Source organism: Nicotiana tabacum, chromosome 22 (assembly GCF_000715075.1).
Source record: "Nicotiana tabacum cultivar K326 chromosome 22, ASM71507v2, whole genome shotgun sequence".
Taxonomy (NCBI): domain Eukaryota; kingdom Viridiplantae; phylum Streptophyta; class Magnoliopsida; order Solanales; family Solanaceae; genus Nicotiana; species Nicotiana tabacum.
The window spans coordinates 65812524-65837110 of record NC_134101.1 but is presented as its reverse complement, the minus strand read 5'-3'; the positions used below and the strand labels follow the sequence as shown (position 1 = coordinate 65837110).

The following is a 24587-nucleotide window of genomic DNA, read 5'->3' as shown; positions in this document are numbered from 1 at the left end:
TAGATGAAGCCCTGCCCCTGCCTCGACCTCTGGCATGGCCTCGGCCTCAACCTCTGCCCTGCGTAGGAGCTGCCACTGGAGGCTCTGGCTGCTACTTAGCTGAGGAAGCGGTACGTGTTCTCGCCATCTGCGAGAGAATATGAGTAGAAGAGTTCAATCAGTATTGAGAAAGCAAAATCGCACGACGGAGAAGAATAAAAGTAAAACTTGTTCCTAAACTTCATAGCTTCTGGATGATAAGAACAAACGTCTCTGTGCTGATCCTCCAGACTCTACTAAGCTTGCTCGTGAATCGTTAGATCTAAGCAACCTAGTGCTCTGATACCAATTGTCACGACCCAAATTTTTTACCGACGGGACCGTGATGGCGCCTAACATTTCACTTGCTAGGCAAGCCAACTTTAGAGAATCATTAAGATAAAATATAATAAGTGCGGAATATCATAAAACTGTATTAATTACTACCACCTGGATCTGGAGTCACAATTCACGAGCATTCTAGAATTTACTACAACTAATAGTCTGGAAGAAATACAACTCTCTGAATGAAAGAAAACAACAATGACATAAAAAGTAAACGGGGACTTCAAGGTCTGTGAACGCCGACAGATCTAACTTGAGTCTCTAGTCAGCGGACCAATAGCAAAATCTCGATCAACCTAAGCCGGTATCAAAGTCTGCACAGAAAGTGCAGAGTGCCGCATCAGTATAACCGACCTCATGTACTGGTAAGTGTCTAGCTTATCCTCGGCAAGGTAGTGATGAGGCTAGGACAAGACACCCACATATAACCTGAACAGTATAATTATGCTAGTGGCAATAACAGTAAATAAATAAATAATGCAGGAATAATGGGAAGAGAAGATACAGTGGGGGGGAATACAATATAAAGAGTGAGAATAATAAAAAGACATAATTAAACAGAAAATCCTTAAATGAATTGAGCAATTTAAACAGCAGAGGAAAACTGCACGGCATCACCCTTCGTGCTTTTACTCTCAACCTTACCAAATAAATAAATAGAACGGCACGGCATCACCCTTCGTGCTTTTACTCTCAACCTCACCCAAATAAATAAATAGAACGGTACGGCATCACCCTTCGCGCATTAAACCTCTCATAATATACACGGCATCACCCTTCGTGCTTTACACTCGTCCTCACAATATAAATAAATCATGCACGACATCACCCTTCGTGCTTTACACTTTTCCTCACAATATAAATAAATCATGCACGGCATCACCCTTCGTGCTTTATACTCTTCCTCACAATTCACAGAATCAATAACAACGGATAGAGAGAAGTTTCACAAAGAAATCAATATTTCATCAATGATTACTTTCACAATTTAACATCTCAACCTCGAATCAAAATTCACAATTTTTATCAACCTTGGTAGAATCGGATACAAGTCTCCTAACATTTCAAGAACAACAATATATATGGATAACAAGATTTAAGACTACAAATTTGCAAGAATGGAATTTCACTCGCATGCTATGACTCGACCACAACGCATAGATGCTCGTCACCTCAACTATACATCGTATTCAACAACAAAACATGTAGCAAATACTCACACAATACCTATTCCCTCAAGCCAAAGTTAGACACGACACTTACCTCAATTTTGCAAGCCACCCACTGCTCAAGTATCGCTTTCCCTTTAGAATTTACCTCCAACCCACTCATATCTAATCATAATTAGTTTAATATCATCAATTATCACTAAAGGAATCAACTTTAATGCATAATTATAGTTTTTCAAACAAAAGTCAACAACCGACCCCGGGCCCGCTTGGTCAAAACCCGAGGTTCGGACCAAAATTCATTTACCCATTCACCCCCAAGCCCGAATATATAATTGATTTTGAAATCCGATCTCAAATTGAGGTCTAAATCCCCAAATTTTTGAAATCCCTAGTTTCTACCCAAAACCCCCCATGAAAACCTTAGATTTTAGGTTGAAATCTTGCAAAATGTAGTGAAAGATTGAAAGAAACCAGTTTAGAATCACTTACCTATGATTTGGGAAAAAAATGGTTTTTGAAAAAATTGCCTCTTGTGTTTTAGGTCTTGAAAATTTGGGAAATGAATGAAAATTCCCGTCCAAAAGTCATTTTGATCAGCTGCAGGTGTCGCAATTGCGACCTGAGCTTCGCAAATGCGAAGCTCGCAATTGCAAAGGAACCATCGCAATTGCGATGGCCTTCACAATCCCGCTGCCTTTGCAAATGAGAGGAAAGTGTCGTATTTGCGACCACTGAACCTCGCAAATGCGAGTAAATGTTCGCATTTGCGAACCTGCCCTTCCCAGACTCCCTTCGCAATTGCGAAGGTAGCCTCGCAAATGCGAGAACTGCTGGCCCAAGCTTCTGATCGCAATTGCGATGAAAGACTCGCAATTGTGGACCCTGTTATGTTCGCATTTGCGATGCCTGATCTCGCAATTGTGAGATCAGAGGCCTGCAACAGGTTCAATTATGCTAGCAAACATGCACACAAGTCTATCTAAAACCCACCCGAGCCCTCGGTGCTCCAAACCAAACATGCACACAAGTCTAAAAATATCATACGAACTTGCTTGCGCAATCAAATCGCCAAAATAACACCTAGAACTACGAATTTAGTACCAAATCAAATGAGATTCTCAAGAACACTTTAAATTTTCTATTTTCTCAACTGGATGTCCGAATCACGTCAAATCAACTTCGTTTCTCACCAAATTTTGCAGACATGTCTTAAATATCATAATGAACCTGTACCAGTCTCCGAAATCAAAATACGGACTCGATACTAAAAAAGCCAAATATCAATCAATTCTTAAAAATAAATAATTTCCAAATTTTGATTTTCATCAAAAATTCATAACGCAAGCTAGGGACCTCCGAATTCGATTGCGGGCATACGCCCAGGTCCTATAATTCGATACGGACCTATCGGGACCATCAAAACATGAATTCCGGCCCGTTTACCAAAAATATTGACCGAAGTCAACTAAAATTAACTTTTAAGGCAAAAATTCTTATTTTCATTAGTTTTCATCATAAAAGCTTTCCGAAAACTTGCTCGGACGGCGCACGCAAATCAAAAAGTGTAAAAATAAGGTTTCTAAGGCTAACGGGCTCGGAATAGAGTCTTAATTCATAAGATAACCCTTTGGGTCATCACACCGACCACCTTTGACTAGCTTTTATTTCAAAACAACAAACATGTTAGAATGAACATGTTAGAACAAACATGTTAGAATGTGGATTGGCTACGTATCATGTGGAAACATCAATCAGACCTTGCGTAGTTCGGAAAGATCGGGAATAAAGTAAATAAGCTAACTCTTACTTCTACACAATTCATACCATGAAAACGCCTAACAAGGAAAATATTTTTGTGTTTCGTTTTTTCTTTTTTGGAATTTTTTACAGAAATATTTCTAAAGAAGAAAGAAAAATATTTTTTTTGGATTTCGTTTTCTTTGTTTTCTGGAAATTTTCGAAGGAAAGACTTATGAAGAAGAAAGAAAGTATTTTTGGCTTTTGGTTTTGAGTTTTTGAATTTTTGGGAGAAAAACTTCTAAAGAAGGAAAAAATATATTTTTGTATTTTAATTTGATTTGTTTCTTTTTTCGAATGAAAGACTTCTAAAAAGAAAGAAAATATTTTTGGTTTTAAAAAGTTTTTATTTGAGATTTTCTAAGGAAAGACTTCTAACGAAGGAATTAAAGAAAAATATTTTTGAATTTTTTAAAATTGGAGACGGAACTGATGAGGTTTGCCTACATATCGCATATCTGGTAAGAATCAAACCCGCATAGTTCAGTCAGAAGCGGGGAATATTTTGGAGTTTTAGTGTATTTTTCAAAATATTTGGAATAAACTCTCTTATTTTTTCTCCTCTTGGTTTTTTTCATTATTCTAGAAGCCAGTCAACAAGTAAAACAGATCAAACAAAAAGCACAAGTAGCACGTAGGATGCCTCAGGATGGTCTTTTATTTTGGGTACACCTGTCATAAACGAACCCAATCCCTGTGTTGAGTCCCCAAAATCAAATGCACGTAATGCAAATAAACGTTCCTACTAGGGATCCGGCATGAGGCTATATTATTTTAGGTTAAAATCCTAGGGGTGTGTTTTAGACCTAGCTTACCCAAGCGAACGGCTCGAGCCGAGGTGGGGGCAATGTACCGGGAGCACGAAAGTCTACACGGCCTAGTTGTTGATCCAGCCTTATTCTATTTGGTATGACCTCTAATAGAAAAGTGGGCCACGCATACGTGTGCACCATAGTTTCAGAAGACTCATAAGGGAGGCATAAGAAGACAGTTTATACAGTTTAAATAATATCAAAGCGGTAAATGAGCGGCAATTAGCACATTAGACCCACAAACACAGTAATATCAACAATCAAGAAAGCCAAGTATAGATCACATTAACAAGCTCGAATTCTGAACCCTAAACCAGAGATTCTGGGTTCTTTTCCTCAGCAGAGTCGCCAAAGCTGTCACACTTCCTTTTTTCCAAAGGGATAGAGGAGTTTTTCCAATTTAAGTGACATTAATCGAAATGGGATTATTTATTTTAATTTAGAGTCGCCACTTGGAATATTTATGGTGTCCCAAATCACTGGTTTATTTTAAAATTCCAAATCGAGGAAAATGACTCTGTTTTAAAGTCTGCGAAAATTAAAAGACCGGGTAAGGAATTCTGTTAACCCGGAAGAAGGTGTTAGGCATTTTCGGATTTCGTGAATTTAGCACGGTCTCTTTTATCATACCTGGCTTAATTAATTTGATTAATTACTTATATTTAAAACTTATGTACATTTGCCTTTTACCGCTTTTAATTGCTTGATTATTTGTGATTATGGAATTATCTTGAAACAAGTCACGTTTATGTGTACTCTTTTTATTTGGTGTGTTCAGAATCATGTCACACATACGTGTACACAATTAATAACACTTTATTATTATTAAGATTATTTTTCTAAATTCGCACGAACGCGTACTTTGATTTATTTTGAAAAATCATAATTATGTCACGTGAACGTGTACACAATCACGATAATAGATTAAGACGTGGCTGCTGCATGCTGCGAATATCCAAAGATTGTTTCCTTAAATTGCTTTAACGTTAATGAAGTCATAAATTATGGATAGGCATTGGGATATATATAAAATGGAATTGATTATTTTGAATTAAATTGTTGCGTAACTAAGCACTAATATTTAACCTTACATCCATTCCCCAAGGTTACTGGGACGAACCTAGATTGGAAACAATCTATTTTCTTTACACTTATATCCTGTTACAAAGATAGTCATCTCTAGACATTACCGGTATAACCATTTTACAGTAATAACTAAGCCCTAACTTTCAAATTCTACTCATTCTGCTTCTGCTACTGCTGCAGATATTGATCCTTTAATATGAACTCCCCTTTTAAAACAAATCACCTGATTTTAACAGATCTAGTGTAAATCAAAGAGATATCAGTCTAAATCAATATTTAATGACAAATGAATTGAGTCACAGCAAATCGCATTTTTTCAATAAATTGGCTAGCATTTTATTCTCACTGAAACCAACTCAAGGCAGTCAAATCTAAATAGCAATAACAAATAAAGTGAAGTAGTCATGATTTTATATTAAACCAGATCTGGAAAAATTCAGACGTAAGAGAGCATACCTAGTTGGGCTAGAATTGACTTTTGAGGAAGGCAAAATCCAATAAAGGCCAAATGGACAAGCTGGAAATCAGCAAAGCAACATGAAAACAGCAGAAGTACGGCAGCTCTTCAACTCTAACAGCTTTAGAAACCCAAAAACGATCAAGCCATGTAGCAAAAATTTTGAACATCCTCTTAATCTTTTTTTTTTAATGATTTTTTTCTCTTTGTTTGAAGTTTCATAGAGCTCGGATCTTTTTGTTGCAAGTTTTTTTTAGCAAGCTCAGGCGTGTGCGATTGAGTGTGTGTGTGCGTGAGGTGCATGTGAGAGAGCGACGAGTGGGAGGCAGGCAACTTGGTTTTTGGTTGTTAAAGGGAGGGGTCTCGTTTCAATGGGAATTGGGGATGGGGTTGACGGCTAGGGTTTTGTAAAGGGGGATCTGTTCTTATCTCTTCTTTGAGAATGGGGAATTAGGTCAATATACAATGGCGAGTGGGCATGGGCTTTGGATAGGGTAAAAGAAAGGATTTTCGGGCGGATCTGATAGCAATTGAGCTAATATTTTAGTTCATTTGGCCAAATTTCAATAAAAGACCAAACAACATCTCTCTTGCCTTTTGTTTAATTTCGGAAATAGCCACCTGACCAAACTCTAATTTCACGCCTAAATTGCTAAATTAACCTACTTACAGTTTTTAATGCCGAACAATCAAAAAATATTTTGGGTTATTTTTTAGGAGTAATTTCCTATGTCGGGCAAAAATTAGATGCTCACAAGGACGAAGCTAATAGTTGATGAGTTCGTTAGAGTTGATTCGGTTATTGAGGTGAGCCGCCGCATTGTTCGTGGAGGCTGCCAAAAGAGTCTTTATCATTTATTCATATGATGTCTTTTGTAATTCTCTTAGATGCTCCATGGTCTAGTGTAGTATTTGGGCTAGAGTTTTAATTTAATATTTTGAGATACTAATTGTTCATAATTAATTATCAGATTATTTGGATACTCGTAATTAACCAAATAATGCAAATTAATGGTTAAGGTACGAAAGTATGATTCGTCTGACAGGTGGTGTTAGTTGGGTGTCAGTCACGTCTAGGGGGTAATTTGAGACGTGACAAAGTTGGTATCAGAGCGTAGCCTTTAAATTCTAGTTCATGAAACAATGTTTGGTAGAGTCTTGTTCATGGGTATGTAGACGTCCATACTTATGACCTTGAGGCTACTGAACATCTAGGATGTTTTCCCTTCTTTTATTCCTTATTCGTGCCTTGAGCTGAATCAAATTGAACTACAGGATATCCTTGTTGCATGGTACAACACGCATATCCTTCTCTGTTGGACAACACTGAAAGTTTGAAAGTATATATGCAACTACGAGTTGCCTTAGGTACATGGGATAATATGTTCATCAGTTATTTTTGGGATTGGAAAGGTTGTAAATTTTAGGATAATTTTATCTCGAAACAGACCTATGTCAAATTATTTTAAGAAGCTTGGGAGTTAGCTAATTTTTTTTTTAAACTTTGAGAATCCGTGTGAATGATAAAATGGCCTAAGGATATTGTTTTGCCTAAGAGTGACTTATTCAACATTGGAGATTGTGGATACAACTCTCCATTATAAGTCTGATCGAAAGAGAGATGGAGTTGAACATGAAAGTAAAAAGTGTAATAACTTAGCCATGTCTAAGCGGTTAGACTTAGTAGTGAAAGACATTTTGAGGAGCATGCTTATATGGTCTATGCTTAACACTTCTTGAAGTGATTTGCTATTATTAGTGATATTGTGAAGGTGATGTTATAAGTGTGTATACATGATTCAAGTGCATTGAGTATGAGTAAAATAGTGGGCATTACGTTATGCACATGTTCATGATAGACCGTGGATTAATTCTAGCCTATGAGAGAGTATGAGACTTAAGTATAGGGCTTAATGCGCTAATATAGTAAGAGGTTGAGTACGAAACTTAGTACACAGTGATATAATTAGCTGTTAAAGTAAGGACAAAACGTGGAGTATTAAAAACTGTCACGCACCATGATAAAAATAGATAAACCATACAAAAAGTTTGAGTACTTAAAATAAAATGATATGACTATCCTCGGGAAAAGAAATTAGTTTGTACGACTCTATTGACACATAAAGTTGTGTTTGGTAAAGCATAAATTTGAAAAACATGAGCAACACAATAATGAGATGACATTGTATATAAGAATAAAAAGAGGGCTTGAGTAATCAGATGTACCAATTGTGGTTCTGAATCGAGGGGTTAGAATTGTGTTGTTTAGACATGTTAGAATTATTGGATAGCTCTAGTTACAAGGAAACTATGTCGGATATTTTGATAGTAAGCCAAATTTTAAAGTCTTAAGAGCAAAGTATATATAGGGATTAATTATTCAGTTAAAGAATCTACTTGCCGGCCTCAGCATGTCATGATGAAAAAGTATCCTCACTTGTTTGAGATTACACATACATGACTCATTTATGTGTTGAAAAATATAAGTTGTTTAGCTATATATGTTATTTTGTGAGTATAGTAATCATGTGACGACCTTCGAGGTGTAGATATTATTGGATTGAGTAGCTGGGACATTCGAGGTGTTATAATTATGTTGTTTGGACATGTTAAAATATTTGGATAGTTCTAGTTACGAGGAAACTATGTCGGATATTTTGATAGTAAGCCAAATTTTTAAGTTTAAGAGCAAAGTAAAAGTGATACAAGTCCCAAGGTTTTTCTCTTACATCAGATATGATTTAGAGTCGATATTCTAGGACAAATGTCCCTAAAAAAAAAAGAAGGTAAAGAACCGTAAAGTCCTAATATTAATTTAATATGTTAGTTTTATGACGGGATCAAGAGGTTATAAGTATGTCAAGGTGTCACATGAGGTATATCTAATAGATAAGTTGTAAATATAATTAACTGGGTCTAGCTTGGTCACTATGTGGGAGTGCAATATTTGGATCATATTCCCTTGGGGTAGTAATATGTGAGTTTACTTGTTAAAAGGCATATGGTGGATTAATAATATAATAAGTGATGAATATAAGTGCATGGATAATATGGATGACAAACAGTAGTCAAAAGGGTCCTAGATAAAGTTAACAACGTTTGGACTTGATCTAAATTTTTTTTTCTTGCAGTGTAATGACCTAGTCGATCATTTTAACTTTTAGAATCCCGTTCTTTAAAATAAAACTTTTCGTATGTGCTTTTAATGATTTGTGACTTGCGGGGATGGTTGGTTCGGGATTTGGAAGTGTTTGGATTGAAACCGGAACACTTAGTTCCTTAAGTTGGCTTTAAAATGCTAAGTTTGACTTCTGTCAACATTTTGAGAAAACGACTCAGGAATAGAATTTTGACGATTTCAACAGTTCCGTATGGTGATTTTGGACTTAAGAGCGTGTTCGGAATTTTATTTGGAAGTCCGTAGTTAAATTAGGCTTGAAATGGCTAAAATAGGAATTAAAGTTTGGAAGTTTGACCGGGGAGTTGACTTTTTGATATCGGAGTCGGAATCCAGTTCTGAAAATTTTCATAGCTCTGTTATGTCATTTATGACTTACGTGCAAAATTTGAAATCAATCGAACTTGAATTGATAGGTTTCGGTACATAATGTAGAAGTTGAAAATCTTAAGTTTCATTAAGCTTGAATTGAGGGATGATTCGCGGTTTTAGCATTGTTTGGTGTGATTTGAGGGTTCGACTAAGTTCGTATGATGTTTTGGGACTTGTTGATATAATTGGTTGAGGTCCTGAGGGGCTTGGGTGAATTTCGGACGACTAACAGATCACTTTTGGCCTTTGGAACACTACTGATAGTTGCTGGTATTTTTCTTCTGGTATCCTTATACGCGATCACGTAAGTTGGTCTGCGATCGCGTAGAGTAATTTAGGCAGGGGTGGATTTGTTCTACGCGATCACGTGAATGGGGTTGCGATCGCGTAGGATTAATTTGGGCAGCTAGGATTTTGTTCACTGCGATCGCGTGGATACGTCCGCGATCGCGTAGGGTTGGCCAGTGTGTATAGCGATCGCGTAGAGGAAACTTGAGAGGAAGCTGGACCACGCGTTGTGCTACGCGATCGCGTGAAGAGGGATGCGACCGTGTAGTGTCGGAACCTGGTGAATCACGATCGCGTGGGACTTGAGGCGATCGCGTAGGGTTAATGTTTGGGCTGAAAAATTTGTGCTACGCGATCACGTGAAGAAGTTCGCGGTCGCGTAGAAGAAATCACTAGGCAGAGAGTTTAAATTCTGAAAATAAGCCATTTTTAACAATTTGGAGCTCGGATTTAGGCGATTTTTCGGAGATTTTCAGAAAAAATAACGGGGTACGTGTGCTTAACTCAATAATGGTTAAATTACCCGAAGCCATCACTATTTTTATCATTTAATTGGTGAATTGAGTTGGAAAAGTTTGAAAACCCTCTTGGATAGATTTGAGGATTTGAGGGCCAAATTGTTATCGGAATTTAGTGATTTTGGTATGGGTATACTCGTGGTTTAGTGAGCGTTCATATTTCATAACTTTCACCGGATTCCGAGACGTGAGTCCCATGGACGAATTTTTAATTAATTACGAAATTTTTATTGTAAATGTAGTATTTTCTTATAGAATTGATTCCTATAATTTTAAGTGATTGTATTGAATTATTTTTGGCTAGATTCGAGCCAGACAGAGTTGGATAATCGTGAAAAAGGCCCTCTAGTGGATTAAATTGGAGCAAGACGAGGTAAGTCTCTTGTCTAATCTTGTGAGGGGAAACTTTTCTCATAGGTGATTAAAAATTTAATAATTGTATAATTATTGCAAATTGCGGGGGCTACGTATGTACGAGGTGACGAGAGTCCGTGCGTAGCTACTATAAATGCTAAAGTCCGGGTAGTTTAGGACTCAAAGCATGAATTACTTGTGTAAATTGTATTCCTTGATTAATTAATATTAATTGATATATATGAATATATTGTGGATTGTTAGATAAAGATATTAAAGGATGAAAATCCCATACGCTTGATTTTCTGTTTAAATCAATTAATTACTAAAATAAAAAATTGTTCTTCCTCCCGAATTTATCCTATAATAAATATACTCTCCTTCCGGAGGTACATAAAAAAATGTCCTCCTTTCTTGTGGAGCGGGACGAATGCCTCGGCAGGATAGATGCATCTATGGATCGCGCCGCACGTCTCTCGACAATGTACACGACACTCTGGATCAGGCCGTACGTCCTCGGCAGAAATCGTGCTTAATAATTATAATTACACGATACTTTAATAGTTATTTCAGCTTGCGAAACTAATTGATACATTGAAAAATCCTTGGAATTTAATGAATTATTATTCCTGCTTGTTAAGGAAATAAATTGTTATTCCTGTAAATGAGATTAATTGATAAATTGGAAATTATTTGAATTTAAGCAATTTAATTAATATATTAAGAATTGTTGCATTTGATGAATTTGATTATTTTCGCTGCTTAAATAAATTATTGTAAATTTTGTCAATATATGCTTAATTTATTAAGTTGGCTTGCCTAACTGTAGTGTTGGGCGCCATCACGACCTATAGGTGAAATTGGGTCGTGATAACATGGTATCAGAGCACTAGGTTTACGTACGTCTCACAAGTTATGAGCAGGCCTAATAGAGTCTTGCGGATCGGTACGAAGACGTCTGTACTTATCTTCGAGGGGCTATAGGGTGTTAGGAAATTTCCTTTCTTCATATTCCATCGTGCAATTAATGTAGTACTAAATATCCTTCTCTTATTCTCTCACAGATGGTGAGAACGCGCTCGAATGAAGTTCCAGACCAGGGAAGAGCTACTCCCCTAGTTGCTATAGGCCAAGGCCGAGGGAGGGCTCCAGCTCGTGGTAGAGGGCGAGGACGTCCCAGGACTGTTCAAGTTATGCCGCCAGTGGGTCCAGCAGAGAACCCCATTGTTGAGGAACATGATGAGGTGCTTGTGGTAGAGCCAGCTCCGGTGGATTTCACATCTGCACCGGGATTTCAGGATGTCATGGGTCGTATGCTGTAATTCATGGATAATATGACTCAGGCCGGTTTATTTTCGGCAGACCCAGCCACATCTCGGGCGGGCGGGGGAGCACAAACCCCTACCGCGCAGGTTCATGGACAGGAAGCTGCTGTATATCAGACCCAGGGTGCACTACCCGTGGGTGGAGCCCAGCCAGTGGCAGCAGCTACACCTGAGCCCAGGTCAGCTGTAGCTACCGATCCTCATAAATTATTGGACAGATGGACTAGACTACATCCTCCTGTCTTCGGGGGTGAGCGACATGAGGATCCACAGGACTTCATTGATCGTTGCAGGGATAGACTGTGCAATATGAGGATATTGGAATCTTATGGGGTTGACTTCGCTACTTTTCAGCTAAAGGGCAGGGCCCGTAGATGGTGGCAGTCTTATGTTCTCAGCAGACCAGCAAATTCTCCTCCCATGACTTGGGACAGGTTCACCCGTATCTTCCTGGACATGTATATTCCACCCTCCCAGAGGGAAGAGTTGCGGTTTCAGTTTGAGTAGCTCCAGCAGGGTCAGATTTCAGTGACTGATTATGAGGCGAGGTTTTCTGAATTATCTCGTGATGCCCTTTTGATACTCCCTACTGAGGCGGAGAGAGTGCGGAGGTTTGTAGCCGGTTTACATATTGGTATTCAGTCCACTATGGCTCGAGAGGTTAAGATGGGTACTTCTTATGAGCTAGTTGTGGAGATAACCCGGAGGATTGAGGGTGTGCGTCAGCGGAGCCGAGAGCAGATTATGAGAGATAAACGGTTCAGGTATTATGGAGAGTTTAGAGGTGCTCCGTCTGGGGGCAGAGGTTAGTTCGTGAGGGGGCAGTCCAGTAGACCCCCACATCCAACACCACCACCTCCTCGAGGTGCTCCAGTGCGACCTTATCTCAGTGCTATACCAGAGAGTTCTTACCGCCCACCAGCTATTCAGGGTCCTCCTAGTGGGTATTCAGGTCCCCAGGTCCAGACACTTAGTCAACAACCCATCGCACCGAAGAGTTGTTACGAGTGCGGGGATCCTAGTCACATGCAGAGATTTTGCCCAGGATTCGGGGTAGACCAGTACAGCAGGGTCAGCAACCTATGCTTACTGGACCAGTTTCTCCACCAGTAGTCCGACCACCAAGAGGTGAAGGACAGATGGGTAGGGGTCGTCCTAGAGGTGGAGGTCAGCCAGGCTGAAGCCAGCCAGTTGGCACTCCAACTTGATTCTATGCTTTTCCGGCTAGACCAGATGCAGAGGCCTCAGATGCTGTGATTACAAGTATTGTTTATATTTGCGGCAAAGATGCCTCAGTATTATTTGATCCAGGATCCACGTATTCATATGTGCCATCTCTATTTGCTCCATTCTTGGGTATTTCTCATGAGTCCTTGAGTACTCATGTTTATGTGTCCACTCCGGTAGGCGATTCTGGTATTGTGAACCGGATATACCGGTCTTGTATTATTACATTCAATGGTTATGAAACTAGAGCAGAACTCTTATTGCTCGAGATGACCGATTTTGAAATTATTCTGGGTATGGACTGGTTATCTCCATATCATGCTATTCTAGATTGTCATGCCAAAACTGTTACCTTGGCTATTCCATCTTTGCCTAGGATAGAGTGGAATGGTTCGTCAGTTAGCTCATTTAATCAGGTTATTTCTTTTTTAAATGCTCAACACATGGTTGAGAAGAGTTGTTTGGCTTATCTAGCCTATGTTCAGGATACTACTGCAGAGATTCCGGCTATTGATTCAGTGCCAGTAGTTCGGGAGTTCTCCGATGTATTTCCTTCAAATCTTCCAGGTATGCCACATGATCGTGATATTGATTTTTGTATTGACTTGGCTCCAGATACTCAGCCTATATCTATTCCACCATATCGCATGGCTCCGAAAGAATTGAAAGAGTTGAAAGAACAGCTTGAGGAGTTATTAGCCAAATGGTTCGTCAGACCGAGTGTATCACCTTGGGGTGCACCGGTATTATTTGTGAAGAAGAAGGATGGCACAATGCGAATGTGTATTGATTATCGTCAATTGAACAAAGTTACTATTAAGAACAAGTACCCGTTGCCGCGTATCGATGACTTATTTGATCAGTTGCAGGGTGCTAGGGTATTCTCTAAGATCGACTTGAGGTCAAGGTATCATCAGTTGAAGATTCGAGATTCGGATGTTCCGAAAACTGTTTTCCGTACTAGATATGGTCATTATGAGTTTCTGGTAATGTCTTTCAGTTTAACCAATGCCCCGACAGCATTTGGAGTTAGCTGCGATTGTTCACGCTCTAAATATTTGGAGGCATTATCTTTATGGGGTGTCCTGTGAAGTTTATACTGATCATCACAGTTTGCAGCATTTGCTCAAGCAGAGGGACCTAAGTTTGAGGCAGCGCAAATGGCTGGAATTACTAAAAGATTATGATATTACTATCCTATATCATCCAGGTAAAGCAAATCTAGTTGCAGATGCCTTGAGTAGAAAGGCGGAGAGTATGGGTAGTTTGGCTTTCATTTCAGCAGAAGAGAGGCTATTAGCTTTGGATATCCAGTCCTTGGCCAACAGACTTGTGCGGTTGGATATTTTAGAGCCCAGACGAGTTCTTGCATGTGTCGTAGCTCAGTCTTCACTATTTGAGAAGATCAAGGCTCGCTAGTATAATGACCCATGCTTAATGGTTCTTCAAGAAACGGTACTATGAGGTGGTGCCAAGGAAGTTACTATTGGTGCGGATGGTGTTCTGCGACTCCACGATCGTCTATGTGTTCCTAATATGGATGGACTGAGGAAAAAGATCCCAGAGAAAGCACACAGTTCTCGGTATTCTATTCATCCAGGTGCTACGAAAATGTATCGTGACCTGAGACAACATTATTGGTGGCGACGAATGAAAAAGGACATTGTTGAGTATGTAGCTAGGTGTCTAAATTGCCAGCAAGTTAAATATGGGCACCAGAGGCCAGGTGGCCTACTTCAACAAATGACTATACCAGAGTAAAAATGGGAACGCATCACTATGGACTTTGTAGTTGGGTTGCCGCAGACCTTGATGAAGTTTGATGCAGTTTGGGTGATTGTTGACAGGTTGACCAAGTCGGCACATTTTATTCATGTTGTGACTACGTATACTTCAGAGAGGTTGGCCCAGATTTATATTTAGGAGATAGTTCGACTGCACAGTGTGCCAATTTCTATCATACCAGATAGAGGTCCTCATTTTACTTCACATTTCTAGAGAGCAGTACAAAGTGAGTTGGGGACCCATGTAGAGCTCAGCACAGCCTTTCATCCGCAGACCGACGGACAGTCAAAGCGGACAATTCAGATTTTGGAGGATATGCTCAGGGCATGTATGATTGACTTTGGAGGTCAGTGGGATCGTTTCTTGCCTTTGGCCGAGTTTGCTTATAATAACAGTTACCAATCCAGCATCGAGATGGCTCCATTTGAGGCTTTATATGGTCGTCGATACTGTTCACCTATTGGATGGTTTGAGCCTGGTGAGGCTAAGTTATATGGTAGTGATTTGTTAAAGGATGCCTTGGAAAAGGTGAAGTTGATTCAGGAGAGACTTCGTACAGCACATTCTAGACAGAAGAGTTACGTAGATCAGAAAGCGCGTGATTTATCCTTTATGGTAGGTGAAAAAGTTCTCTTGAAGGTTTCGCCGATGAAGGGGATTATGAGATTCGGGAAGAAGGGCAAGTTGAGCCCAAGGTTTATAGGCCCATTTGAGGTGTTGAGACGAGTTGGGGAGGTTGCTTATGAGCTTGCATTGCCTCCCAATCTATCAGGAGTTCATCCGGTTTTCCATGTATCTATGCTCCGGAAGTATCATGCTGACCTATCACATGTGTTGGACTTCAGCACAGTTCAGCTAGATAAGAGTTTGGGTTATGAAGAAGAGCCATTTGCTATTGTTGATAAACAAGTTCGCCAGTTGAGGTCCAAGAGGATTTCTGCAGTAAAGGTCCAGTGGAGGGGCCAGGGCCAACCAGTCGAGGAAGCGACTTGGGAGGCCGAGGAGGATATGCAGAGCAAATATTCACACTTATTTAGCACTCCAGGTATTATTCTAAACCCGTTCGAGGATAACGTTTGTTTAAGAGGTGGAGAATGTAATGACCCAACCGGCCATTTTAACTTTTAGAACCCCGTTCCCTAAAATAAAACTTTTCATATTTGCTTTTAATAATTTGTGACTTGTGGGGATTATTGATTCGGGATTTGGAAGTGTTTGGGTTGAAACCGGAACACTTAGTTCCTTAAGTTGGCCTTAAAGTGCTAAGTTTGACTTCGGCCAATATTTTGAGAAAAGGACCCCCGAATAGAATTTTGACAATTCCAACAGTTCCGTATAGTGATTTTGGACTTAGGAGTGTGTTCGGAATTTTATTTGGAAGTCCGTAGTTAAATTAGGTTTGAAATGGCAAAAATAGGAATTAAAGTTTGGAAGTTTGACCGGGGAGTTGACTTTTTGATATCGGAGTCGGAATCTAGTTCTGAAAATTTTTATAGCTCTGTTATGTCATTTATGACTTGTGTGCAAAATTTAAAGTCAATCGAACTTGAATTGATAGGTTTCGGTACATAATGTAGAAGTTGGAAATCTTAAGTTTTATTAAGCTTGAATTGAGGGATGATTCGTGATTTTAGCGTTGTTTGGTGTGATTTGAGGGTTCGACTAAGTTCGTATGATGTTTTGGGACTTGTTTATATAATTGGTTGAGGTCCCGAGGGGCTTGGGTGAATTTCGGACGACTAACAGATCACTTTTGGCCTTTGGAACACTGCTGATAGCTGCTGGTATTTTTTTTCTGGTATCCTTATATGCGATTGCGTAAGTTGGTCTGCGATCGCATAGAGCAATTTAGGCAGGGGTGGATTTGTTCTACGCGATCACGTGAATGGGGTTGCGATCGCGTAGGGTTAATTTGGGCAGCTGGGATTTTGCTCACTGCGATCGCGTGGATACGTCCGTGATCGCGTAGGGTTGGCTAGTGTGTATCGCGATCGCGTGTCATTGTTTGCGATCGCGTAGGGGAAACTTGAGAGGAAGCTGGGCCACGCGTTATGCTACGCGATCGTGTGAAGAGGGATGTGATCGCGTAGTGTCGGAACCTGGTGAATTGTGATCGCGTGGGACTTGAGGCGATCACGTAGGGTTAATGTTTGGGCAGAAAAATTTGTGCTACACGATCGCGTGAGGAAGTTCGCGATCGCGTAGAAGAAATCACTGGGCAGAGAGTTTAAGTTCTGAAAATGGGACCATTTATAATGATTTGGAGCTCGGATTTAGGCAATGTTTGGGAGATTTTCAGAGAAAATAACGGGGTAAGTATTCTTAACTCAATAATGATTAAATTACCCGAATCCGTCACTATTTTTATCATTTAATTGGTGAATTGAGTTGGAAAAATTTGAAAACCCTCTTGGATAGATTTGAGGGCCAAATTGTTATTGGAATTTAGTGATTTTGGTATGAGTAGAGTCGTGGTTGAGTGAGCATTCATATTTCGTAACTTTTGCCGGATTCCGAGATGTGGGTCCTACAGACGAATTTTTAATTAATTTCGAATTTTTTAATTGAAAATGTAGTATTTTCTTATAGAATTGATTCCTATAATTTTAAGTGATTGTATCGAATTATTTTTGGCTAGATTCGAGCAAGACAGAATTGGATAATAGTGGAAAAGGCCCTCTAGTGGATTAAATTGGAGCAAGACGAGGTAAGTCTCTTGTCTAATCTTGTGAGGGGAAAATTTCCTCATAGGTGATTAAATATTTAATAATTATTGCTAATTGTGGGAGGCTACGTACATACGAGGTGATGAGAGTCCGTGCGTAGCTACTATTAAGTTTAGGACTCAAAGTATGAATTACTTGTGTAAATTATATTCCTTGATTAATTAATATTAATTGATATATATGAATATATTGTGAATTGTTAGATAAAGATATTAAAGGATGAAAATCTCATATGCTTGATTTTCTGTTTAAATCAATTAATTGCTAAAAAGAAATTGTTCTTTCTCCCGAATTTATCCTACAATAAATATACTCTCCTTCCGGATGTACATAAGAAAATGTCATCCTTTCTTGTGGAGCGGGCCGAGCGCCTCGGCAGGATAGATGCATCTATGGATCGTGCCGCACGTCCCTCGACAGTGTACCCGACACTCTGGATCGGGCCGTATGTCCTCGACAGAAATCGTGCTTAATAATAATAATTACACGATACTTTAATAGTTATTTCAGCTTGCGAAACTAATTGATAAATTGGAAAATCCTTGGAATTTAATGAATTATTATTCCTGCTTGTTAAGGAAATAAATTGTTATTCCTGTAAATGAGATTAATTGATAAATTAGAAATTATTTGAATTTAAGGAATTTAATTAATATGTTGAGAATTGTTGCATTTGAAGAAATTTGATTATTTCCGCTGCTTAAATAAATTATTGTAAATTTTGTCAATATATGCTTAATTAAATATTCTAATTGTATTCCAGTTATTATTATTGACCCATAGTGAGTGTCAAAGTGGGTCATCTCGTCTCTACCACTTTGAGATTAGGCTTGATACTTACTGGGTACACGTTGTTTACGTACTCATACTACACTTGCTGCACTTTTTGTGCAGGACCTAAGGCAAGTACTAGTAGGGGACCTATCGTCTTACACCCACGTTATCTAGGGGCATAGTGGTGAGCTGCACTTTCTGAGCCATTCTGCAGCTACTAGTGTCTCTCCTTGTATTTTCATTCTGTCTATTTTTATTTCAGACAGTATTTGAGGTTTTGTATAATCTACTAGATGCTCATACACTTATGACACCAGATTTTGGCACACACAATGGTAGGATTTGGGTTTTATTATTTTTTTTTGTTTTAAATTTTGTCAATATATGCTTAATTTATTAAGTTGGCTTGCCCAACTGTAGTGATGGGCGCCATCACGACCTATAGGTGAAATTGGGTCGTGACATACACCATATGTAAGCTTCAACTCTTGCTTACATGTATATTATGCGAGCTCCATGAAATTTAAATAATACAGAGGACTAGCCTATATGGGATTTAAACGATGGCTTTCTAGGGGTCATGTTTGATTTTTTTTTAAAGAAATAAAAGTTTTTGGGTTAACTGACAAGCATTTCACTTGGAATTGTTATCGAAAAATGACGAACATGGCATTAACCTTTTTCCGTTGCAGCAAATACACAAAAAAAAAAAAAAAATAGGAGAGGTTGAAGGCTTAATTTTTGCACAAAGTGCTTGCATATTAAAAGTGGAATAACCGCAAGAATTGTAAATTCTAGCTTCTATTTCAAGGATTCAACTGAAGAACAGAGAGACCGTAGCTTAAGGGTGACATATGGATGGTATTATGCCTACTTAGCCACTGAAATGTGGGATATTACAGTCGTCTTTATTTGAGCATGCAATAAAGGAGTGTGTACACATGTGGTGGGTGACTTGAGGAGATTTGTACTCGACAAGGTATTGTATTTATAAAATGTAGTACGTTCGAGATACACAATTATGCATTGGGATCAGGGAAATAGAGCTAACTATGGCAGAGAGTGATACAGGATATCAAAAAAAAAATCCTTAATGTTTGAACTATTCATATGTAAACGCAGGTGTTAAAGATTCGAAAAATTACTACAAATATGATTGTCCCTAAAAACAAAAGGAGTAAAAATAGACTATTCAAGATGTTGTAGTAAGTCTGCCATGTTCATTGAGTAAGTTGTGATCCTAGTTTAGGTGACCGTGATAGGCTCATTGAGTTCCTATGTCTGATTCGATTCAGATTGGTTTTGCAATATATATATCTATATATATGTTCGAAAGATAATGCAATGGAACGAGATACCTATATCATTATGTGTTACAAGATAAATAATGCATGAAATATTTACGTAGGGGCGTATGGATGTATTCCAGTGCTGCCGTACGTAAAAGTGTTATGTAGGGGCATATAAATATGTTGTAGCATAATCGTGCGTGAGAGCATTACATATGAGCGTCTGGATGTGTTCCAATAGTATGGAGGTATTTCTATTTCATTGCAGGACTGTAGTCGTGGTGTTTGATTGTGTTCTAACATAGTGAAGAAGCGTAAGCATATAGATATCTTGAGGGATATTACCTAGTGAGTATCTTATGATGAGTTGATTTTGACCGAGTTCGTTCGTACTAACTTAGTATGCAGATTTTGTTGTTTGAGGGTTTAAATGGACGACGATGTTGTTTGCTAGTTGGTTAGTTCAAACCTGAGAAGTCACAACTATTTGGTCCAAAGTTGGTCTGGCAAGCCTTGGAAAAGCTTATGTTGAATGCAGAGATGACTTCAAACAGAATAGAGCACACAAAAGTCCTATATTGGTAGAGAAGTGCAACAGTTGGGTTGCAAAATAAAAGGTTGACTAGAAGTTAAGTGAAGGAGAATGCAATAACCCAGTATTTCAAGAATAAACTTTTAAGTTAGTACTTTAATTATAATTCCTTATTTATTATATAGATAATAGTAAATATTTATTTGACATATGAGTGCATATATATATATATATAGAACTATATATTATATTTAGAACTAATATTTATGTGTTGAGGGATAGGAAGAATATTATTTGAAATAAATATTTGAATAGACTTAATTTATAATAGCACATATTAGTTGAATAATAAAGTGATTCTATTCTATTATAAATATTGAGTGCATAATGGATTAGGTTCACAACTTGTTTTTCACATTTAAAGACCTAGAGGTAAGAGTCTAGTTGGCGAATTTGTAGAAAAACTTGCACAAACAGAGTATTTGGAAGGAACACGCCAGTGAGCTGGAAACCATGGCTGCTATGTGACTTTTTATTTGTTATCATTGGTTAATGGAATTCTTGGGCAAAGGGATTGATAGCTCAATGATCAGCGAACCAAAAGAAGAAATGATGACGACGAGGACATAGTTTCGGCTATTTTATCACAATAAATTACGAGGTATTGAAATATTTCTTTCACCTTATGATTATTATTTTTGTGAACAAGTGATAATGGTTGATATTGATGTACTTGTGAGGCCTTAGAAATAGAACTGTAATTTAATAATGAAAATCCTTACCCTTTAATGATGGACAAAACTTCTCAAGATTGCATTTTTGGAATTTAATTTCAGAACTTTGCACATGAAATCAGTTTCGGAGTTTTGCACATATATGCTGGATTAATTGTATTTTATTATATGATAAACATTGAACTTCACAACTCAAGTATTGGTGCACGAGTATATTGATGAACCAGAAACTCTATCATATTGTGGTTAGAAATATTATAGCGGAGTAAGTTGAATATGTGAGTAATTAAGGGATTTTTCAACTAGTTAGCATGTCAGTTAATGGATTTAGAATAAGAATTGAGTTTGACCCATTAAGTGACATCGATTATCAATATATCGTATAGATTGAGGCTTTGGTTGGTGCTCTAGACGTTGCAAGGTTAAAAAACATGTGGTTAACGAGATAAGTGAGACTTTAAGCTTTGATGCTTGCTTTTCTAAAACCCGTTTTGAAAATATATTTTTTCTGCCTGGTCCATGTATTGGGACAAGTGTGCGCTTGGCAGAATCGGTGGTCTTAGAGTAGCCGCAAATATATTATTTTATGAAAAATATAAATATAAAAAAATTATTTTATAAGTTGTTTGATGGCATAATACGACTGTGAGCCATGATGTTGAGTTTGATACGGCTATGAGCCACGGTGTTGAGTTTGATACGATTGTGCATCATGATATTGAGTTTGATAGTTTGATACGGCTGTGAGCCATGTTGTTGAGTTTGATACGGCTGAGCGCCATGATGTTGAATTTGATAGTTTGATACGGCTGTGAGCCATGGTGTTGAGTTTAATACGGTTGTGCGCCATGATGTTAGGGCATTGTGTATGCCTTTCTACATCCCCCGAATATTGTGTATACTTCTTGATATTTATATTTGGGGCGTTGTGTATGTTTAAGTGAGCATTGTGTATGCTCTGTTACACATTTGACGCATTGTGGTGCCGTTATGGACTCGTAAAGGTGTTGTTTAATTTCTTTCACTGCAGTCATAACAAGTCCTTAATGTATACTTTATTAAGATATGTGTACTCTTGTTGATTAACTCTTATTAACTCTATTGATAAATATGTATTGAGTTATTGTATAATTATCGTATTTATTATATCGTTCTTGTTGTGGTGTATTTGTATTTTCTAACACTTATTCCAGAGGTATTCATAGTGGCGGGTCGAGGATCTTATTGGGTTATATTTATATATAACTCACTCCTTACCTGCACGTCTGTACAGATACTATTGGTGAGGACGGAGCTAATAGTTGACGAGTTCGCTAGAGTTGATTCGGTTATTGAGGTGAGCTGCCGCATTGTTCGTGGAGGTTGCCAAAAGAGTCTTTATCATTTATTCATATGATGTCTTTTGTAATTCTCTTAGATGCTCCATGGTCTAGTGTAGAATTTGGGCTAGAGTTTTAATTTAATATTTTGAGATACTAATTATTCATAATTAATTATCAGATTATTTGGATACTCATAATTAATCAAATATTGCAAATTAATGGTTAAGATATGAAAGTATGGTTCGCCTAACAGGTGGTGTTAGTTGGGTGCATATCACGTCTAGGGGGTAATTTGGGACATGAAATTCCTGTTTAAAGATTTATAGTAAAACTTTTGTGTTCACCCCAAAAAATCAAGATGACATTAATATACTGTCAAAACATAGAGAGTTTTTCCCTAGAAAAAGATTAGCTTTATTTCTAGTGTTGGGTGATATGTAGGAGTTGTTTGAAATGAGTTGGATTCACTATTTTTATTTGGTCAATCTCTTTAATTGAATTCCTTCCTGGTCTCTCTCGTAAAAAAAATTATTTCAAATAAATATATTTGTATACGGTTAAAATCGGGTCCACTCAATTTTACTGTTTGATCGAGATCGAAAGTTTGCATCGAAGGACGACTCCAAAGTCGATCGGATCGAGGCACGAAGACAAGGTATCGAGATTGAGATTCTAGGCACCTGCCAAGATCGAGGCCGACAATAATCGAGACTAAACGAGACATGCATCGAATAATACCGAAGATAGTGTAATAATGGAAAAGCGAGATATTCGCGACTAATCGAAGATCATGGAGGAAATCTCGGAACAGATCGAATCAAGAACGGTTGTTTAGTTAATCATGGGATTTTTCTTTTGAAACCAGAGTTGTACCATATATAGAATTCCTCTACTATATAAAGGGGGGAGGGGGGTTCTAACCATTTGTAGCACAACTGATACAAAGCGATATAATTTTCTTTCTCGCTCACACTCTTGTTCTTCAGCTTATTGTGTTTCTATTGTCCTTGCATCAATCAGTTGGAGGATACTCTAACTCAAGGGTTGAGTTATACTCAAATATTGGTTTGATTTACTTTATTATATAATTCTATCGTTAATCTTCATATATTTCAATTGGTATTAAGTGAAAATACGTATCCTTAAACCCACATTATAAGTTTAATTGTTATCCAATTTTAAGGGTAAACAGTTTGGCGCCCACCGTGGGGCTAAGGATAATAGTGATTGCTTAATACTGATTCCGATAATACACACTACATTATGCTTGTTCTTGTAAGTGTTTTTATTTTTAGAAAAAAACATGTCAAACTCACAAACAACACCCACACATGGTGACAACGGTTTCGGATTTCACGGGGAGAACGACAATATAGCCGCCCCAGGAATCGAGGTGCCTCACGCTGATCTCGAGGGAGTACCAGTTGTAAATCCCATCGACGTCAGTTCACTTATCGCCCTAAATACAAATTTGGGCGCTGATCCCGAAGGTAGCGTACGCAGGGAATGCCGATCTGGTGGTCGAGTTACGCAGAGCGGAGGAGATGGTGGAGTTAGCCTCCATTTGATATTTAAAATGTTACAGGCTCAACAAGCCGCTATAGCGCAATTACAAAATCAACATCGAGCGCCGAGTGGGATAGAACCAGAAGTCGTCCACAGGACCAAGCCAGCACCGGAAAGGTCGAATGCCAACGAATCGGGGACTGACCCCATCATTATGAAAATGTTCGAGGAGCTCACTAAACGAATTGAAATGGGACAAAAGAAAATCGAGGTAAATAACAAGAAAGTAGAGATATATAACTCCCAGGTTGAGCAAATACCGGGGGCACCACCAATTTTAAAAGGTATGGACTCGAAGAAGTTCTTGCAGAAGCCGTTCCCCCCAAGTGAGGCTCTGAAGCCCATTCCGAAGAAATTCCGCATGCCGGAAATCTCCAAGTACAATGGGACCACCGATCCAAATGAGTATGTCACCTCCTATACATGTGCGATAAAAGGAAATGATTTAGAAAATGATGAGATCGAATTAGTTCTATTAAAGAAATTTGGAGAAACTCTATCGAAGGGGGCAATGATATGGTATCACAATCTACCACCTAATTCTATCAATTCCTTCGACATACTTGCAGACTCTTTCGTAAAGGCACACGCCGGAGCAATAAATGTTGCGACTAGGAAGTCAGAACTTTTCAAGGTAAAACAAAAAGATAACGAAATGTTGAGGGAGTTCGTATCTCGGTTTCAGATGGAACGCATTGAACTACCGCCAGTTACAGACGATTGGGCTGTTCAAACTTTTACTCAAGGTTTGAACGATCTTAGTTCGGTGGCCTCACGATAGCTAAAGCAGAATTTAATTGAATACCCAGCGGTAACTTGGGTCGATGTACATAATCAATACCAGTCGAAGATCAGGGTCGAGGATGATCAATTAGGGACCCCTTCCGGTTCCGCTTATCCGATCAGGCCC

General features: G+C 38.4%; 1 long non-coding RNA gene across 1 annotated transcript; it reads right to left on the bottom strand.

Annotated features, from left to right (window-relative positions):
• Positions 1 to 441: 441 nt before the first annotated feature.
• LOC142175680 (uncharacterized) lies at positions 442 to 6208 on the bottom strand. Its single transcript, XR_012704763.1, has 2 exons — positions 5687 to 6208; positions 442 to 677 (listed from the first exon to the last, which is right to left on the bottom strand). It is a non-coding gene; the product is annotated as an uncharacterized LOC142175680 (long non-coding RNA).
• Between the last annotated feature and the right edge of the window lie 18379 nt (positions 6209 to 24587).